The following is a 12,203-nucleotide window of genomic DNA, read 5'->3' on the forward strand; positions in this document are numbered from 1 at the left end:
GGGGAGACGGGGCTGGGCTGGGGGGGGGACGGCGGGACCCCAGAGGGGGAGACGGGGCTGGGCTGGGGGGGGACGGCGGGACCCCAGAGGGGGAGACGGGGCTGGGCTGGGGGGGGACGGCGGGACCTTGAGAGGTCACAGCAGTATGAGTGCTCCTGGGGCAAGATGAAGGTTTTCTGCTGATAAAAGCCGTACATGCTCGCTGCGAAAAGCAACTGGGAAAAATAAAGAAGAATTGAGAGGAAATGCCTGTCACGTACAGAGTAGTGGATTTTTTGTTTGAAGGAATCCTGCACCCTGCACGTTTTACCTGCTCTTCTGACCCAGGATGAGGGGAGTGGGGGGCGGGGGGGATGGGCATAGCTTGACATGTCCCACGGTCTGTGGGGTGGCGTGATCCACATGGCTCACGGCCAATGCCGTCTTGAATGGCTGGTCTCGGCTTCCTGCCCAACTGTCTGGGGTGCCAGCTGGGGAGCGGCCGGCTCCTAGGATGCGAGGGTGGCCCCCTGCCAGCCTGGCGTTCCCGAGGTGGCTGCTGGGGGCCACACGGGGGGGGGGAGGACCGAGGCAGCCTGAGGCCTGGTGAGGATGGCCGGCCCCTGCAGGGGTCTCCGCTTAATTCTATGCCCTGTCATGCTGACAGGGGATCTTTAACCCCAAGGGCTGGGCTGAGGGCTCAGCAAAGTATCTTTACCCCATTAGGAAACCCAAGGTTGAGAAACTTCTAGAACAGGCGCAAGGTCCCTGCAAATTCCTTCCTCAGGTCTAGATGCTGACCTTAAAAAGCCATGGTTCCCAATGGGGGAGGGGGGATCACCTCCCTTAGGGCCAGTCGGCAACATCTGGAGAGATCTGCCATTGCCTCGACTCTCCACACCCTGCAACGTGCCCACAGCCACCCCTGCTAAGACTTCTTGGGCTGTGAGCCTCAGGACAGCGGAGACGGAACCCTGCAACCCCCTTCGGCCAAGCGGCTCCCTCCGGAGCCAGAGTGGTGAAGAGGACGCAGGCGCTGCTGCGCGGTCCACCCAATGGCTGTCCTCCCTTGTTACCCTCCGCCCAGGCCAGTGCGTGCAGAGGTGACGGTCCAGCCCTCCAGGACTTCCATGGGCAAAGTCCTAGGGGCCGTCCCTGGGGAAAAGGCCTTGGCAGTTGTGGCAAGTGAAGATTTGAAGATGAGCCTCTTCTCTGGGTCATATTGGGGGACCCCAAGTCCCCAAACCAGTGTCCTTGTAAGAGGAGAGGCCAATATGCTGATTTCCCACAGGAGAAGTGGAGGCCATGGGGCAATGGGGGCAGAGGCCAGGCAGAGTAGTTTACGCCTGTAGTCTAGGCTACTCAGGAGGCTGAGACAGGAGGATCACTCCAGCCTAGGAGTGTGAGGCCAGCCTAGCCAATACAGTAAGACCACGGTCTCTTTTGTTAGTTAATTTTCATTAAAAAGAAGGAAGCACAGTTCCCAGTTGAGCTGGTGACAGTCCTGGGGTGAAATCTCCTCCTGGGCCCCCAACCAACGCTTGGCTTTGGGCTGCTGCTTCCAGGGTTGAGAAGATCAATGCCGGCTGGCTTTTAGCTACCTGAGCTGTAATTTGAAAGCAGCAGGAGGTAGACACAACTGCCTTTGCCCTTTGGCTTCAGGTGTTTCCAAGGAAGCTGCCTGGAGGGCCATGAATTTGGAAACATCGCTGTGAATGTTCCATCTGAGAGCCCAGGCTCCGAGCCCGAACGGCCAGCGGGCGGCGGGCAGACAGGCGCTGGGTGCTGTTAGGGGTCCCTCGATACCCCAGGCGGGGAAGGGAAATCAATGCGCAGGACCAGCCAGCCCCGGGGTTCGCAAAGATTCCTTCCTGTGGAACTCAAAGGCTCGTGTGAGGTGGTTTTCTGAATTTCTCCTCCCTGAGAACGTGACCCTGGCCTCGGAGTTGAGGAAGTGTCTTCTGGCAATTTCCCCAGCTCTGACCATGCGCTTCAGACCTCCCGCCTGGGCAGGTGCCGTCCAGTCTCCGTGTGTCCTCATATACCCAGGACAACATGGCTGACTAGACATCACACAGCCGCGGCCTTGAATGCTCATGCATGCCACAGCCCCCGGGAACACTCACAGGCGACCAGAGGGCTGAGCGGACCCCAGGGGCAACTGGAGCAGGCACTCACTCAGCGGGACAGAGGATGCACGAGGCTTGTGCGCACGGGCCGCGGGGCGCCTCTGGCTGGGTCAGCCGTGCTCACAGGCTGTCTACTGGGCTCGAGAGTCGCTTGTTAACCCCTGCACAACGCACCCAGCCGGTGCCCTCCCTCTGCACCCCTTCTGTCCAGTGAGAGCGTCTGCTGACCTTTTTCTCTAATCTTGGCTGTCTTACTTCTCCCTCTGTGTCCAAGGACCCATTTTTTAGGACCTCTGAGACACAGGACCTCCTTCCTCCAGGGGCTTTCTGGTCACTGGGGCCCTCCCCCTCCTCCCGTGGGATGATGGTGAAGGACATTTTTGGAAGAGCTTGTTTCAACGGGTCCATCGGGGAGCTGCGGTTCCCTAGCCCATTCTTAGCCATGTGTCGGCGAGGAGGCTGGGGGAGGAGGACAGGACCCAGAGGCAGAGGCGTCTGCCGGGGCCGAGCACGTCAAACCAACAGCAAAACAAGGTAAACCCGTATGGTGCCCGTCACACTAGCAATTTAAACTGGAAATTTTCCTTGGGATGATGCTACATGACAAATTAAAGGCACCACAAGTCACGGGGGGCTGCCTACAAAACAGGGGAACACTTTTACCTTTCAGGACCCTCCACGGCTTTGCGTTTTCCTTTTGAACGGAGCCACGTGCTGTAGCAGGGGTGCAGAGGGCAGAGCTAGGCCACGCTTCCTGCCACCCAATCTAATTCCCAGGCCCACCCTGATTGGATCCTCTCCGGACCAATCACTGTGTGCTGAGTGGGTTCCACATGAGAACCGTGCTCTACATTGACCAATCACATCACAGCCCACCCTGAGCTGAGCTGGCTGGGAGCAAGGCCTCTCTGTTCTAGTTGGAGTTACCAAGGAATCTGATGGAAGTGAAAAAGGAGAATGGGACTGGCGAATGTCCACTCTACTTTTCTAAGGACTTGGTGCTCTCTTGAGAGTCTAACCAACCTTGAAATTAGTTGCTCATTGAATTCTCTGTTTAATATCTGTCTCCCCAGGAGGCTCTGAGTTCTAGGACAGCAGGAACAGCTTGCGGAGATGGCAGGGCCACTAGCATAGCGGGGGGGGGGGGCCTCAGAAACGGGAATATTGGCGGCACAGTCAATGGTAGAGTTTAGGATGCCCCAAGGGTTCACACACAGGTCTCCTGACCGGCAGTCTAGTTGTTTCCTACGCAGCCCAGGCTGGCCTCCAACACGAGATCCTGCCACCTCGGGCCCGAGTGCTGGGATTAGAGTGTGGCACCACCATGCCCAGCTCAGCCTCGCAGTTTCTTTTGGATTACTCTGCAATTGTGAGTCAAAGTCCAAGACTGATCTAAGGAGGGCCTGGACACCCACTGTCTCCCCGCTCCTTCTGGGGAGAGAGACACAGTGGACTGTTACTAAGGGCCTTGGTGGTACGGCACAGCCCCTAATTACGGTGCTGTTTCCCCGTCCAGAGGAGCCTGCCATCCAGCCTCATTCTCATTCCAAAGAAGCGTGCCGACATTCCCTGGCGACCATGCGCGTTACCTGACTGGGCGGTGGTGGGAAGGGGCATGCGCAAGGGCCGATGGCGGCTCCCCGGCAGAGGCTTGGGGCCCTGGTAAAGCCGTCTTTGTAGCAGACTGTTACCCCGGAGCTGCTGTGGAGGAAGCACCAGTGTATCGGATAAACAGCAACTAATTAAGCACTAGGATAATGCTGTCTCAGAAATTACTCATTTGCCAGCTAATGGGCCAGTGCAAAGCAGGAAGGGGGCCTTCTGGAAAAGGGCGTGCTAATGGAGGGTTGGGCGGGGTGGAGGCTGCCCTGACCCCTGGCCGGCTTACGCAAGTACAGGGAGGTGGGAGCACTCCCCCCCCCCCATCCGGTGCTCTCTCTCCCCAGGGCCCTTCCTCAAGCAGCTGCTCGTCCAGGGCAGAGGCTCACAGCCCCGTCCGCGGGCTGCGTCCTCCTGACCCCGCGGAGGAGTGGCTGCGGCTGCCCAGGGCTGTGAGTGCCGCAGCGTGTGGCTTTTCCGCAGCCCGAGGCTGCCACCGGGCCTGGGTGAGACAGAAACTTAGACACAGTTACACATTCCCTCTTGGAATGTGGGGCCCTGGCAAAGCTTCAGACAGGCCCGGTGTGGGCTCCCGGGGGGTACAGACGCGGCTTGGGACCTGGGGAACTGCTTGAAGCCTGGATCTGCGCTGGCGGGCTGGTGGCACCATGACCAGCGAGGCTCAGGGCTCAGGCCAGTGCCTCAGTGGGAACTGAGGAACACGGACGCCCCTCCAGGCACAAGAGGGCACTCACTACCCGAGGGCATCCATGTCCAGGCGCTGCACCTCTGAAGGCTGCTGACCCCCAGCTGCAGGCTCAGCTCCTCCGACCCCCACCCAGCAGGAAGGGCGGGGTGTCTGCAGCTCCCCCGCCAATCCCAGCAAGAGCCAGGGCCCGTCTCCACCTGTGAATGCAGGAGAACCAGAGGGGGCGCTGCTGCTTCCCTTCAGGGCAGATCCGGCCGCGGGGGGTGGTGGGCAGCCTCTCCTCGCTGCCCTCGGACTTCTAGGCAGCAGCACTAGCAAAGGCCTTCAACATCAGCCTGGTGCAGCCACTGCAGGAAGAACCAACCCCCAAACCTGACACCTCTGGCCAGGCAGGGAGCAGAGAAGTAAGTGTGGCTGTTCTGGGTGCAAGGCCCTGGGCTGGTTGGTGAGAGGATGGGTTACTGTTGGGCTCGGCCCGCGGCCCTCGGAAGGGGTGGTGTTGAGAACGTCTCGGGGTGTCGGGGAATAAGGACATCAGCTCCGAGGAACTCAGCAAGGCAAAGTTTTCTTCCGACAGGAAGCCAAGTGGGCAAGCGCGGCACCAGCCTGCATTCCCGCTGGTCAGAACTTACATTCACACTCTTGTGTGACTGACTAATTTGGAAAGGGTTCCAAGGTGAGATCCCAGCTATCAGCCAAGGCCAGGACACCTGGCCAAAGCAGGGATCTGTCAGAAAAACAACTCCTGCTCAGCTGGTGCCTTTCCACTTGACCCACACTACCACCCCTCGAAAAACGGTTCTTACAAGGGATGCATCTTAAAGACCACTGTGCCAGGAAAGAGTCTGACTCCTGCAGTGGGCACCAGTGTTGTGGGCGGCCAGCCAGGGCCTCTGGGGAGCAAGTCTTTACTGAAGCCGTGTTGGTGTGTGCCGTGGAAGCTGTCATGTTTTAAAACACGCATCTGAGGTCGGTACGGAGGTGCATGTCTGTAATCTCAGCTACTCAGGAGGTTGATTGAGGCCAGCCCGACCAAAAGTTCACAAAGCCCCATCTTAGCCAATAAACTCGGCATCCAATAAGCACCTGGTATCCCAGCTGTGTGGGAGATACAAGCAGGAGGCTCTTACCTGAAAAATAAACAGAGGGGCTGCGTGGCTCAAATGAAAAGGATCTGAGTTCAAACCTACCACACAGAATGGTCCCTGCAGATCAGAGACCCCCAGCTCCACCCCGCCTCCCCCTGCCAACCTCTTTGCCACTTTTTGTCTTTTGCCAGAACCAAGGCTTGAACTCAGGGTCTCACACTCGCTCAGCCTGCTTGCTTAGCCGGCACTCTGCCATGTGAGCCACGTCTCCAGCCTGGCTTTTTGCTAGTTCCTTGGAGATTTTGCCTAGTGGACTTTTCTGTCCAAGCGGTCCTCAGGCCGCAATCCTCCGCATCCCAGCCTCCTGAGCTGCTAGGGGAACAGGTGTGAGCCACGGGCGCCTGGCTCCGGCCATTTCTATGCATGTGGGAAGGCAAAGCCAGGTCTTTCCCCCATGTCAGTTCATAAGGCTTCGGGAAGCTTTGCGTTACGTAACTGCTACCTTGTTCTTGCTTCCAGAAGAATCGCAGGCAGAGATAGAGGCTATTAAACCGCCTCCTTGGGCTGCACCCAGGAGCCAGCCCCGTTCTGTCTGGATGGGGGGGGGGAGTCTGAGCCTCCTCCCTTCCGCTCTGCCTGGCTTCCTGCCCCTCTCCTCTCACGGAGAACCCCCTCCCCACCACTCTCTCCCCTGCCTCTGGGCAGCCGGTCAAGCCGGGGCTCAGCTGCGCCCTGTGTTTGTCAGTGTGCAGCCTCCCTGTTCCACCAGAGCCCCTGGGGTCTGGGGCTGCCCCTTCCCCACCCCTCACCCCAAACCAGCTGCCTCCCCCATCCCCCCACCCCGGGAGAAAGTGCCAGGACATAGCTGAACCTGCGGCACTGCCCGGCCGCCTGCCTGCCCTCTGCCCTCCTGGGGCTGGCTGGCGACCCCCGCAGGGTCCTCCCTGGTGACAGCTAAGGTCCAGCGGGGGGGGGGGTCTCATGAAGACTAAGGAAGCAGTCACTGCCCCTGGGCACTGCACACGCTGACCAGATCTGCTTTTCGCTGGTCAATTGGAAATGGAATCTTGTGGACATTTTTGTCCATGGTTGGTTTCCAACCACAATCTTCTGAACCTCAGGCTTCTGGTTAGCTGGGATTACAGGCGTGAGCCCTCAGCACTTCCCCCTTTCTCCTCTTCCTGCTCGTGTGTGTGTGTGTGTGTGACAGTATTGTGACTTGAACTCAGGGCCTTACATTCCCACTTGTCTTTTGACCTGAGCTGGCTTTGAACCTATAATCTTCAGATCTTAGCTTTCTAAGTAGCTAGGATTACAGGCGCGAGCCACCAGCCTGGCACCATATGCTCTTGTTGGGTAGGAAAAAAACCCCAAAGCTCCAAGTGGATGGTATGGCAGGTCCAGGGGGTGGGGCAGGCGGGTGCCCAGAGTGTGTTTCTGCCTTTGTGTTTGGAGTCCTGGCTTTTCCTGCTTCGGTGAGAGGCCAGATTCAGTTCTTCCTTGGACTGACTCAGTTTCCCTCCGCTGGGTTCGCGGCTGTGGCAGGCGTGCAGGCTGGCACGGAGAGCACTTCCCACTGAGCTTCCTCCCTCCTCCTCACAGCCTGGGATAAGGCCCCCGGGGCAGCCATGGTGAAGGACCACAGACGAGGGTAGAGACCTTGAGACAGACATTTTCTTCTCTGTCAGTTCTGGGGGCTGAAAGTCCAGGGCTGAGGGTTGAGGAAGGGTGCTGCTTTGTCTCTTCCAGCCTCCAGGGACGCGCAGGTCCTTGGCGCGCCCTGGTCCCTCTTCCCATCACCTCTCCCGCATCTTCCCCTTCCTGTGTTTTCCTCCTCTTTCTTTTCCCTCTCTCCGACGAGGACGTTTATCACAGGGTCCAAGGCCCACCCCGATCCGGAACGATCTCGCTTTTCATTGCTTTGCACCTGTGAAGGCGGAGCCCCTCTGCTTCCCTCTGGAGGTGGAAGCGGGGACTCCACGGCAGCCAGGCCCCTCCCAGGCTTGGGGCGCCATTGACCTGAGCCTGGGCCTCCGAACCGACCGGAAACAGCCCCCTTCTCCTTCTGGCCTCTGCTTTGCAGCCTCCTCCTGTGTCTCCGGCCTCATCACGCTTTCCAGGGAACGTATGCCCCAAATATGGTGTAGGATCTGCCTATACTGGACACTGTTGTGTGTGTGTGCACATGCGTGCACAGGTGTGCCCAGCCTGGGGGTTGAAGCAGAGCCTTGCATTTGCAGGCAGGGGCCACACTGGGACCTTTGGCTTTTAGTCTGGATTTGCAGCTAAGGCCTTGTGCTCCCACGGGGCGGACGGAGCTGCATCCTCCTCCGGCACCACTGAGCTCACAGCACAGGCCTGGGAGCCGAGGCCCTGGCGCGGGCGCCTCTGGGAAGTGGACAGCTCGTGAGAGGCGCTGGGGGGGGGCACGCTGGGCAGCGGGGTCCTGCCGTCTCCAGACTGCTTCAGGTTAAAGCAACCACTGGTGGGCCCGGCTGGGAACGGTGACTCGGCTCAGGGCGGGGCACAGACAAGGCCACGGTGGAGGCTGTGGACACCGGCGGATGGTGGCACCTTGGATCTGTAAAGATCCTAGCACGGACCTGCTGGCCCAGGCGCTGGCAAGGGAGTGGGGAGCAAGCACGCCCCCCTCACTCCCAGGGACAGCTGCAGGAGGGGGCGGGACCTGCCCACGTGGGGAGGGCGTGGCAGGGTGCTGGGGGTCCAGGAGGCACCGCCCCCAGGAGGCTGAGGGGTCCGGCCAGGCCGTGACTGTGGGCACAAGGGCCAGGCCAGGGCAGCTCCGGCCACACGTGACTGTGGGCACAGCCTCACACACACTGGGCCTGCGCAGTCTGGCTCTGAGCTGGTCCCTGAGGGGCGGTGACAGTGACACAGGCCCGTCCTTCTCAGTGGGGGTGGGGCGGAAGCGATGCCGGCCCCACACACCTGTAGCCGCCCAGGTGCCCACAGGTGGGCGTGCCCGACGGCGCAGTGTAACTCACTCAAAGAGCAAATTCCAGCACAGGCCGCCACAGGGAGGAGCCCCCTATAGTCAGGCCCACCGGGACGAGGGCAGAGCCAGGGCCAGGGAGACCATGGTGAATGGGGCAGAGTCTCACTAGGGGGCGGACAGTGTAGGGATCCTTCACGCCGTGCACTTGGAGTGGTGCAGATCGCAAGGTGTGTATGTCGCACACGTTTGACTGCAATTTGTTTTCACAAATGTGACCCCGAAGAAGCGTGGCTTCCTGGAGGTGCAGGATGCAGGATTTCACCGCTGAGCTGCGGGCCGACCGGAGCGGCGCGCCAGGCTTCGGGAGGGGGGCTGGCATCGCGGGCGCCCGTCAGCCCAGCCGCACAGGACAAGCGCGTCAGGAGGCGGGTGCGGGGTAGCTCACTCGTAGACCTGGGACCCGAGACGTGGGAACAGACGCAGCTGTGTGTCTGAGACCCAGGGCCAGGGGAGGAGCCTGTCCAGCCACTGCCCTGCGTGGACGATCGCAAATTTGCCAGCTGCGTCCAGGCTGTGTGTGTGCGTGTGTGTGTGTGTGTGTGTGTGTGTGTGAGAGAGAGAGAGAGAGAGAGAGAGAGAGCGCCTGGCGCTCTCTGTGGGCCTGTAAGGATCATGGGTGGCCTTTGGCCTGAGCCTCGTGGGGCCCATTCTTCTCACCCCCCTGCACCCCCCTCCAGAAGACCGCCCCGAGCACCCTGGTTTTTCCCAGAGGGTGCGGCCATCTGCCCTCCCCTCAGTGGGTTCCTGGTGCTGGCCTCGAGCATGCGTTCCCTGCCAAGTGCGTAAGCAGGCCTCACGTGCATGGGCAAAGCTGCCATAGCCCCCACCCAGGCCAGGCCCGAGGGCAGCGGGCGGAAGACCAATACCACGGGGACAGAAAGGATTCCTTCTCGCTCAGCTGTTTCTTCAGCATGGGCCCCCGAGGGGCTGGGCTAGGCACCTGCCCTGGTGAGCGTACTGGCTGCCCGGCCCTTTTGCCTGGCCCCCCGCCAGGGCACGGTTCTGGCCACTCGTGGAGAATCCCGCACCTTGCACGCAGCGGTGGTGAGGTGGCAGAGCTGGGGAGGCCGCCTGGCTGCGGGCGGGCGTGCCGGGCTCTGGCATTCCTGGGCAGGCTTCGGGACCCAGGGGGGGCTCTGGCATTCCTGGGCAGGCTTCGGGACCCAGGGGGGTCTTTCTCATGGCTGCCTGGGCATCTTGAACAATCCCGCCAGTGTTCTGCGTGTGTTGGATAAACAAGCTGGGTTAAGAAGGGTAAATCCCTCTTCCTTGTTCTTCCTCCACAACCTACCCGACCAGCCTGGCCTGTTCCGAACCCAGGAGGCTGGCCTCCCGGCCCCTGCCCTGCTCTTCCTGCTGGACATGATCTCAGAGAAAGCCACAGGGGCCCAGTGTGGCTCAAGCACCAATGGTCACAACACCAGGACTGCACCAGACACCAAATGAAACGCTGACCACCCCCACCCCCGCCCCCACCCTCACCCCGCCCCCGCCCCCAGAACCACCAAACAACCCCTGCAAGAGAAGTCAGTGCTGCGGGGGGGAGGGGGCACCGTGGTGGAGGAGGTGGGAGCCACGGGGTGGTGGGGGCGGGGGCCTGAGGAAATCTTCCAGCACGCAGGAGACCCCGTCTGGGAGAGCTCCCCCCCCCCCCACGGCACTGTCCTCCCTCCCCCCCCCCCCCGCCCCCCCCCGCCTTCGGGTTGTCCAGGGGACAGCGTCCTCTGGCAAGAGAACATCATTGGCTATGACAGGATGCTCCCGGGCGGATCCAGCCGCCCAGAACAGAAAACATGAGCTGGAGGGATGGTGGGCACACAGGAGTCCAGGGCAGGCGCCTTCTCTGGCCCCCGTCCTGTCCCTGCTGCCCCCTGGGTGGCTCTCTGGGGCTCCTCTCACCATGTGGACAGGGAGATGAGCTGGGAAGGTTTCTGTTCCTGGCTCTACACTTGTCTACAGAGCATGAACCCTGAGTCCAAGCTGGACTGCAGGCGTGGCTTGCTCCAGCTGTGGAGCCAGGCGGGACCCTCTGGTCCCCAGCTCCCTGAACAAACTGGGCGTCGGGCCTCAGTGCTGCGTTCCGGCTGCCAAGACGTTCTCTCCTGGCCCGGCAACCAGGACGGACACAGATCTGATCATGGACTCCGAGTCCTCTTCTCTGAGTTGTCCTCCCATTTTATCCTCCTGACCACGCTGTGGAATTGCCGCTGGAGGACAGGGCCCAGCGGGGATAATGCTATGATTACCCAGGCGCCAGCTAAATGACAAAAATGGGTGCCATTAGTGAGCCTCCAAATGGCTTTGCCAGGCGCGGCACCCACATCGAGGGGAGGCTGGAATGGGGTGGGGGTGGGAGGGTGGCAGGCTCTCTTAAGAGCTTCAGGTCCCCACCATTTTCTTGAGGATTTTCGTGGCTAAACTCCAAAGGATAAAACCTTGGCAAATGATGATAATGGTGCTGATGCGTGTACGCCCTGTGTTTTTTAAATAAATCGCATCTGTGGAACTTCCTGCTGGTGTCAGGGTCACTTCAGGTCCTTCCTCCTGACACAGCTCATCTCTGACCGCTGTGTCCAGTCTTCCCCAAGGCCCGGAGCACAGTCTGGAGTCACAGTTTTTCCTATAGCCCAGCTAGAAGGCCTTCTAGACGGCTGAGAGCCTTCTAGAAGTCAGAATCGTGGGGAGGCAGCCGGGAGCAAGGCTGAATGAGTGGCTCCCGCCACGGCCCAGCTCCAGGCCTCATTTCATGCTGAGCAGTTCTGGGAAAGACTGGCCCAGAGAGGCGAAGACAAGTCTGCAGCAGGGCTGGGCAGTCACGATGCTCACTGTTGACATGGAGTTGACACGCGACCTGCCTGGGTGGAAAGGGCACAGTTTTCCACTCTCAGCGGCGTGTCGCCAGGGCCGGAAGGTTCTCTGTGTGGGGAGCTCTTGTGAACTCCTATGAGCATCTCCACCTGCTCCGAGCTGAGAAAAGCAAACTTCCCCAGGGGCGCCCTCCTCCATTTTCTATTGCTGGGAGCATTACAAAGAAAAGAGGTTCAGGGGCTGGGGGCCTGGCTCAGCTGGTAGAGCGCTAGCCAGTGAGGCAAAGCCTCAGGGGCCGGGTTCGAGTCCTAGTCTTGCACCTAAAACAAACCCCACAAAACACAACATACTACTTTCCAGGTGCTGGTGGCTCATGCCTGTAATCCTAGCTACTCAGGAGGTTGGGATCAGAGGATTGTGGTTCAAAGCCAGACTGGGCAGGAAAGTCTATGAGACTCTGATCATCAATTAACCTCCAGAAAACCAGAGATGGAGCTGTGGTTCAAAGTGGTAGCGAGCCAGCCTTGAGCAAAAGAGCTCAGGGATAGCACCCAGACCCTGAGTTTAAACCTCATGACCAACACACACGTGCACACACACAGAGGTTCATTTAGCTGGCACCTTTGAAGGCTTAAAGTCCAAGATAGGTGACCCTACTAAAGTGCCCTGGACTGCATCACACTTCACAAAGAAACAGAAAGGGAGGAGGCAGGTGCAGGAGGGGTCAGTGCCGACCCACTCTTGCAGGACGAGCTCACTGCACAAGGCCAACGAGAACTCTCTGAGCGTGGATCTCCATCCCCACCTCCCCCTAGGTGCTCTCTGTCTGTCTCTCTGTCTCTCTCTCTCACACACACATGCACACACACAGGGTT

Source organism: Dipodomys ordii, unplaced genomic scaffold, assembly GCF_000151885.1.
Source record: "Dipodomys ordii isolate 6190 unplaced genomic scaffold, Dord_2.0 Scaffold54, whole genome shotgun sequence".
NCBI classification, from domain to species: Eukaryota; Metazoa; Chordata; class Mammalia; order Rodentia; family Heteromyidae; genus Dipodomys; species Dipodomys ordii.